Source organism: Delphinapterus leucas, chromosome 1 (genome assembly GCF_059928025.1).
Source record: "Delphinapterus leucas isolate spDelLeu-1000000601 "Yukka" chromosome 1, BTC_Dleu_Yukka2, whole genome shotgun sequence".
In the NCBI taxonomy this organism is placed as follows: Eukaryota; Metazoa; Chordata; class Mammalia; order Artiodactyla; family Monodontidae; genus Delphinapterus; species Delphinapterus leucas.
The window spans coordinates 90,057,408-90,066,750 of NC_143129.1; the positions used below are offsets into that span (position 1 = coordinate 90,057,408).

The 9,343-nt window shown below is 38.4% G+C and overlaps 1 pseudogene; it reads right to left on the reverse strand.

Moving 5' to 3' along the window:
- Positions 1-5,220: 5,220 nt before the first annotated feature.
- LOC111179882 (trafficking kinesin-binding protein 2 pseudogene) lies at positions 5,221-8,764 on the reverse strand (annotated as a pseudogene).
- Positions 8,765-9,343: the final 579 nt, after the last annotated feature.

Genomic DNA, 9,343 nt, shown 5'->3' on the forward strand with positions numbered 1-9,343 from the left:
TAAAGAAAAGAATAGACAAGCAGAATAGACTTCTAACAAGTGAACAGTTTGAAGTAGTAATTTTAAACACAAAAAAACTACCCACAAAGGAAAGCCCAGCTCAGTTGGCTTCACTGCTGAATTTAAAGAAGAATTTATATCAAATTTTCACAAAATAGTCCCAAAAATAGAAGGGAACACTTCCCAACCAATTTTATGAGACATTACCCTGATACCAAAACCAGACATCCTAAGACTACAGACCAATATCTCCTGTGAGGGATGTACAGATCAACAAAATACTAGCTAACTGAATGAAGCAACATAAAGAATTATACACCATGACCAAGTAGGATTTATCTGAGGGATGCAAAGTTAGTTAAACATCTGAAAGTCAACATAATATCAATCATATAAATACAATAAAAAACAAATTACATCTTTTTTTCTTCCATCTCAGTAGATGGAAGAAAAGCACTTGACAGAATCCAACACACTTTCATGCTACAAAAAATGTTCAACAAACTGGGAATAGAAAGGAGCTTTCTCAGCCTGATTAAGGGCATCTGTGAAAAATCCACAGCTCATACTATGCTTAGTGGTAAAAGACTGTACTTTCTCTCAAACATTAGGAAAAAGACATGGATATTTGCTCTTACTACTATTCAGCATTGTACTAGAGTCTAGCCAGGGCAGTTAGGCAAGAAAAAGAAATAAAAGGCATGCAAATTGGAAAAGATGAAGTAAAAGTATCTCCATTCAGAGATGACATGATTTTATATATGGAAAATCCTAGGGAATCCACTAAAAATCTACTAGAACTAAAGATTATGTTCAACAAGGTCACAGGATAAAAGATCAGTATATAAAAATCCATTGTGTTTCTACACGTTTTCAATAAATGATCTGAAAATAAAAGTTTCATTTACAATAGCATCAAAGAAGAATAAAATACTAAGGAATTAAATTTAACCAAATAAGTGCAAAACTTTTATTCTGAAAACTATAAAACATCAAAGATCTAAGTACTTAGAAAAACATCTCATTCATGGATCGGAAGACTTAACATTGTTAATATGGCAATACTCAAACTGATACACAGATGTGGTGTATTCCCTATCAAAATCCAAGATGAGTTCTCTGTAGAAATTGACAAGGTAATTCTGAAGTTCATACGGAATTGCAAGGGACCAGAATAGCTAAAACAATTTTGAAGAAGAATGAAAGAGGTTTCACACTTTCCATTTCAACACTTATTCCACGGACTTACCTGGCGGTCCAGTGGTTAAGAATCCACACTTCCAACGCAGGGGGTGCGGGTTCAGCCCCTGATCGGGGAACTCAGATCCCACATGCCATGCAGCATGGCCAAAAAATTAACAAAACAGAACAAAAACTTATTACAAAGTAATGATAAGACATTATAGTATGGGCACAAAGACAGAAATAGATCATTGGAATAGAACTGTAAGTCCAGAAATAAACCTGTAAATCTCTTGTCAACTGATTTGTTAACAAGAGTGCCAAGACAATTCAATGGGGAAAGAATAGTCTTTTCGACAAATGTCAGTGGTTCAGCCGGATAGCCACGTGCAAAAGAATGTAATTGGACCCTTACCTCGTAACAAACAAAAATTAAAATGTATCAAAGAGGTAAACAAAAGAACTAAACTATAAAAGTTTTAGAAGACAACATAGGGGAAAATCTTCATTACCTTGTGTTTGGCAAAGAATTCTTAGACATGACACCAAAAGCACAGCAACAGCAAAAGGATAACTTTGACTTAAATTTAATTTTAATTTAAAAATCAAAAAAATTTTGGTCATTGGATACCAACCATCAAGAAAGTAAAAACCCACAGAATGGGCGAAAATATTTGCAATCATATATCTGAAAAGGGACTTGTATCCAGAATTCATAAAGATCTCTTAAAATTCAGTAATAAAAAGGCAAATAACCCAATTAAGAAATGGGTAAAGGATCTGAACAGATATTTCTCCAAAGAAGGTATACAATGGCCAGTAAGCACATGAAAAGAGGCTCAACATCATCAGTCCTCAGGGAAATGCAAAACAAAACCCCTAGGATGGCTAGAAGTTAAAAAGTCAGATGATAAGAAGTGTGAGTGAGCATGTGGAGAAATCAGAACCCTCATACACCGCTAATAAGACCATAAAGTGGTGCAGCTGCTTTTGAAAACAATCTAGCACTTATTCAAACTATTAAGCATAGCTTTACCATATGATCAAGCAATTCCACTCCTAGTGTATAACAGAAATGAAAACATATTTTCACACAAACACTTGTACACCAATGTTTATAGCAGCATTATTCCTAATAGCCAAAAGGTGGAAATATCCAACTATCCATCAATGACTAATGTATAAACAATAAGTGGTATGTTTATACAGGGAAACCTATAGAGACAGAAAATAGATTAGTGGTTGCTTAGGGGTAGGGATTGATAGCTAAAGGGTATGGAGTTTCTTTTGGAGGTGATGAAAATGTTCTAAAATTGATTGTAGTAATGATTGTTCCTATCTGTGAATATAGTGAAAACCATTGAATTGTATACTTTAAATGGGTGAATAGTGTCATATTTGAAATATCTTAATAATATTGAAAAAATGAAGCCCCCTCATAAGAAATAAGAAATAAAATACTGAACAAAAGTAGCATATAAGGGATTTCCCTGGTGGCGCAGTTGTTAAGAATCCACCTGCCAGTGTAGGGGGCATGGGTTCGAGCCCTGGTCCGGTAAGATCCCACACGCCGCAGAGCAACTAAGCCCGTGAGCCACAACTACTGAGCCTGCACTCTAGAGCCCACGAGCCACAACTACTGAAGCACCTGCACCTAGAGCCCATGCTCCACAACAAGAGAAGCCACCACAATGAGAACCCTGTGCACTGCAACGAAGAGTAGCTCCCGCTCACCACAATTAGAGAAGGCCCGCGTGCAGCAACAAAGACCCAAATGCAGCCAAAAATAAATAAATAATTATTTTTTAAAAGTAGTATATAAGCAGGAAAGAGAAACTGAAAACGAGAGCATTTTAAGAGCTTTGAATTTTTTGACAGTATAGTCAAGATGCTGGTCACTGTTAGACCTTAAGGTAAATATGCATACTAATAACCTTTTAAAAATAATAAAAATAGAGTGTGTAATATACATACAAGGAAAAGGGAAAGAGGGAAGATCTAAAATCAGGTAAGGAGGGAAGGGGGGAAATAAACAGGATGAATAGAAAGCACAAAATATTATAGAAGTAAATCCAAATATTAATAATCAGTAAATATAAACAAGCCAAACTGCCTAGTAAAAAGGAGCTTTGTCAAACTACATTTAAAAATTTATACACTTACCGCTCTTGCCTTCTAAGATGGCCCACACTCTGTGGAGTGTTTCTCTCTAAATAAATACATTTCTTACCTTAAAAAAAAAATACACTTAATGTTTATAAGGGATGTACCTGAAACAAGCATACAGAAATATAAATTTCAATGAGGATTTATAGAACACAGTATCTAATAATTGGAAAGTATACATTTCTTTTCAATGGGTTAAACTAATGTATGGTAATGGAAATTATATCAGTGATTTCTTCTGGTGGGGGGAGCAGATTTACTGATAAAGGTCATAACATTTTTGGTAATGAAAATGTTTTATATCTTGGTTGGGGTGGTGGTTACAAAAATGTATAAATTTGTAAAAATTCATCTAACTATATACTTTAAGTGGATGCATTTTATTTTATGTAAATTATCTCATTTTAAAAGAATACTTTTTAGTTTATTTTGCCTTCCTAACTGTTCCACTAAAGAAGTCATTATATCCAAGCTAGCTCATGGTCTTGAAATACTGTTCCCACTAAAATTAATCAGACTTTCTGTTAAATGACTGATTCTAATTTTGGTGTGAGAAATGTATAAGCCTGGAGCATCTTATCACGCAAGAGAACGAAGGAAGCTAACCACTACTATTGTCATATCAAAAGGACTCAGGAGCCAATGTGAAGAGATTTCCACTTTCTAAAAATGATAAAAACTTGAATTTCAAAAAGAATAATTGCAATTGCTTGAAGCCCATAAATACATTTATATTTGTGAATTCATAACAATATAAAAATCGGTCACCTTTAGAAGATGATGGAAACCAATTCATTACCTTGAAAAATGGTAAATATGTGGAGAGAATCAAATACTATATCTTGTCTTTCCTATATGGACTGTATCTCTGAGTAACCAAGTAATAGATGAGGGAAGCATTCCTTTATAAAATTATTTCAGCTAATGAATGGAAATCAAATTACAGAATCAAAATATTTTTCATCCCTCAGTGAATTAGTGGATCTATGCAATGAGCAAGCCATGGTGGGGGGGGAGAAAAGCATTATATGCTTTCTGATGAAAGAACACGAACAACCCGACCTACAGTTCTTGCCAAAGGAATCAAACCTGAATCTGACGAGGCCTCTGGATCCAACTGCCAATTTGTAGAAATTACAGAGCACAGAAGAACATGGTGAATTGCACCATGACTATGCAGTCAGCAAAATCCAGAATGTGTGGAACTCTGGGTAAAATGCCCTTGTTCTTCAGCAGATATATTGTGAGGAAAAGGGATGGAAACTGAAATTTGTGCATTAAAAGGGGTTTAAAGGGCTTCCCTGGTGGCGCAGTGGTTGAGAATCCGCCTGCCGATGCAGGGGACACGGGTTCGTGCCCCAGTCCGGGAAGACCCCACATGCCGCGGAGCGGCTGGGCCCGTGAGCCATGGCCGCTGAGCCTGCGCGTCTGGAGCCTGTGCTCCGCAACGGGAGAGGCCACAACAGTGAGAGGCCCACGTACCGCCGAAAAAAAAAAAAGGGTTTAAAAGACCTGCCAGTTAAAAAAAATTGGGAAGGCTAAATTACATTGTTTCAAGATGCATTCTTGGGCCATTAAAAACTTGATTCTTATAACTTAGGATGGTGGTTTATTTATCTATCTATATCTATTTATTTATTTAGCTAGCCGTGGGCAGTGATAGTGAGATGGCATACGGAGGGACTTTTGGGGTGGCTATTTATTGTTCCAATTAGTAGTTACAAGGGTGTTGCTGACCTTATCAAAATTTGCTAAACTAAAAAAAAATAAAAATTCACTAGAAGTATACCTTTGTGTGATTTTTCTATTTCGGTTTTATTTTACAATTCGAAAGTTAAAATTAATTTTAAAAATAGATATTACAGACAACATTCTGCCAATAAGTTATAAATTTTAGATAAAATTTCTAGACATAAAAACTGATACAGATTCTTACAACTTTTAAAGAAAGTGGTTCTATAATTTAAAATCTTTCATTAAAGAAAATTCCAAAGGCAAGTTACTTTATAAACTAATTCTAATCATATGAAGAAGAAATAATTTATTTTATCCAATTCCTTCCAAAGAACAGTAAGAAACAGATTACTCACCAATTTATTTTCTATTCACTTTCTTCTTCCAAGATAAGAAAACCTGACTGAAGGAGTGTGTTGCATAACCCATTTCTTTCAACACACATTTTTTTGTTGTCTCCATATATTCATAGACTTTTCATATTATCCATTTAGCTGACCTCATCATCCAGTGCCTCAATACAGTTCCATTCCCATTCCTCTACTTTCCATATGTATCTTTCCTTTCTCTCAAGTCAGACCAGACTAAGTGAGTCAGTATGTGACTATTCCTGTGCTAATTTGTATAAGAGATCAGCTAATTGGTGAGCCTCAAGTGTCCTACATATCTGTTTTGGGTAAGGATGTACAGACTGGAGTTCCAAAACTGCCTGTCATGCCTGGAAGACTCTTAATTCTTTTTCATTCCACCCTATCTACTGCTACCTGCATTTAAATAAACAGCAGAGTCTGGTCTTTGAAGATGAATTTCTGCCTCTTGACATTTTCTATTCCTGGGCATCTGTAGTCTTTATTACTCTGGCTATCTAATCTCTTCAGCCTGTCCACTAAACTTCTCTTCAACTGGCCCCCATCAGGAGGTTTTCATGGAGGTCTTAAGCCATAAATTTCCTGGAGGAATGTTTCCGTTGATCAGGAGGCCAAAATGTTTTCAGAGATGTGCTTGAAGCTTGAAGGGTAAAGGAGAAGGCAAGGTAAGTGAGAGGGTGGATTTCGTGGAATAGAAATAATAGCCAGGGATTTGGTAGAGGCAAGAGGAGAGGGTCCTCCAAAACCAGGCTGTGATAAACTTTATGAGAGATTCCTCATTCTTGTAAGAGTTTGGCCACCCCTATGATGCTACTGAAGGTTATAGTAGAATCTGGTTGGTTGGTGATGGATATTCCAATGATGAATCTATAGTACCTGGTAGGAGAATTCATAGTAGTGCTCAGAGAACTGCTGTCATCTCTTCTCCTGAAATCATAAAGGGAACCTGAGCTCCTGAGTGATTTCAGAGAGATGAAATATCCTATAGGTAGTGAGGGTGAATATTCAGTTTGAGGATGACAGACGCCTTCCTGGGTCTGAGGCTGCAACAGTAGCCAGCCCACATGCTAAAGTATGGATAGTAGCGGGACCTCTGCTACTGCTTTGATATTGAAGATTTGTTTCACTTGAAGAGGCTGCTGAACCTAAAAAATTGGTGCCCTCCTCTTCATCCTCCTCCAAATCTAAGAGGTGAAGACATCATCCTTGGTTCAACTGGGAAAGCCTTTAGTGATAATACCTGGTTGCCTGTCAAGAATAGCCCTCACATTTGGTTAAACAAGCTACTGCCAATGCTGCAGAGTTTGTGATCCTTTCAGGGGCTTGAAAATTTGGAATTATTCTGGCATAAAACCTTGAAGGGACTGGTAAGGCAGGAAATCAGAGATTTGAGAAGAATGAAAGTTTGAAATAGCTGTAGTGGAGAGTGAAATAGCTATAGCTCAGGCATTGATGAGGTACTACTTGAGGTTGGTGACCGTGAACTTATAAGTTGGTAGCAATCTGATTTTTTTGTGAGACTTTATGTAAGACGCAATTTAATGATTAGAGTTTAGGCTTTTGAGCCAGAGAAACCTGGACTGTGTGACGTTTATGGGTTACTTAATGTCTCTGAGCCTCATCTCTACAATCCTTTTCTCATAGGATCGTTGGAAGAAGTAAATGAGTTATTATGTGAGAAGCACTTAGGAAAGTGCCTGATATACAGTAAGTCGTTAACAGATGTTAGTGTCAGGTCTTTATTTTCTCTAACATTGCTCAACTGGCTGAGGGCAGCAGAGGGACAGCAGAATTATCCAGGGTTAGGATTTTGCCTGACTGGTGCATAAAAGGACAGAAGGCAAAGGAGTTTAGCATGTTGACTGAAATTAATGATGCGATGAACCACAGATTAAGATGAACCATAAATCAAGAGAGAGGTAATGACAAAGAGAGTCACAGAAGTAGAAAACAAACTTATGGTTACCAGGGGGGACAAAGGGGGGGAGGGATAAATTGGGAGATTAGGATTAATATATACACACCACTATACATAAAATAGCTGATAAGGACCCACTGTATAGCGCAGGGAACTCAATATATGGGAAAAGAATCTAAAAAAGAATAGATACATGTATATGTATAACTGATTCACTTTGCTGTACACCTGAAACTAACACAACATTGTAAATACTCCAATAAAAATTATTTTTTAAAAAGAGGTAATGAGAGGAAGAGGTGATAGATAAGGAGAACACTACCTGGATGGGCAGGATATTTTAACGATGTTGAAGATCTGTTATAGCTGGGGTAGCTGAATAGACAAGCTGGGAGGATGGAAGATTGTGGTCAGATAATAGGACCCTTGAGTTAGTGATTTTTCAAGGTGAAGAAAATTGGAATGATAATATCCCCACTATGAACATAGGAGAGGTAGAAAGAGAGGAAAAGAGGTCAGGTGGCAAGAAGCCAGTGATTGGATGGCACATCCTCCTGGACAGTGAAGTCCTCCAAGACTATGGTGGCAAGAACGGGGTTGGAGAGGAAGAAAGTGCCAGGGTTTCAGTCCTGCATGGAACTTGGTGTGTGAGAGTCCACCCTGGAGTGTCTCCACAGGGCCACATATTGTCATTATCCGTTATTAAAATCCAAAGGCCTCTAGAAGGTAAAAATAGCCAACATTTACTGAACGCTTTGTGCTAGGCACTGTTTTAAGCGGTCCAGTGGTTAGGACTCAGCGCTTTCACTGCCGAGGTCCCAGATCCCACATGCCGTGGAGCAACTAAGCCCATGTGCCACAACTACTGAGCCTGTGCTCTAGAGCCCGTGAGCCACAACTACTGAGCCCACGTGTCACAACTACTGAAGCCCGCATGCCTAGAGCCTGTGCTCCACAAGAGAAGCCACTGCAATTAGAAGCCTGCACACCACAATGAAGAGTAGCCCCCACTCGCTGCAACTAGAGAAAGCCTGTGCGCAGCAACGAAGACACAACACAGCCAAAAATAAATGAGTAAATTTGTTTAAAAATAAATAAAGTAAAAAATGACATAGCCATAGGACGTGACATAAAGTGGTTAGAACAGATTAGGCCCAAGATGGCAGAAGATTTGACTTCCAGTGGACCTTGGGCCTCATTACACGCTTATTCTAATACATTAGCATCTAAATGACTCACCTACGGGCACCCTGACAGTTCCCAGGCTGACCATAAAAGGCCAAAGAGTGGGCTGTGGCCCAATTCGTGGAAATCCCTGCCCCTTCTCCAAAATAGTTGAAATAATCCTCCCACTTGTTAGCGAAATTACGCAGCCCGTAAAAACTAACCACCCCATATTTCAAGGCCACTCTTGCCTTTTGAGATGGACCACATTCTGTGTACGGAATGTGTTATCTCTCTCAATAAATTCACTTCTTACCTATCACTTTGCCTCTTGCTAAACTCCTTCTGTGCCGGGACATAAAGAACCTGAGCTTCATTAAGTCCTGAGACCAGGTGTGCAATCTCAATTAAAAGACAGTGAGTTCGAGGTCCAGCCCAGGGGTTCAAGTCCCAATCTGAGTTCTGACTGGTTTTGAATCCCATCTGAGTTGTGTGGTTTCAGTTCTAGCTCTCAAATATTTTCCCTTTAGGTGAGACATCTTCAGAAGTGTAATCTAATACTTAAGAGTGTGGGTTCAGAGCCAGATTACAGGGTTGAACCCTAGTTCTGTGGCAAGTTACTTATTTCTCTAACAGTTGCAGAACCCAAGTCTGTGTGCCTGATGCACACGGAGGCCAAGCAAACCAAAACGTTAGAGTTTGGAGAATAGAAATATCTACTGCAGGGCCCAGCAAGGAGAACAGGTGGTTCATGCTCAAAAGACCCAAACTCCCTGATGGCCTTCAAGGAAGGGTTTTTGGGTGAGGGCTT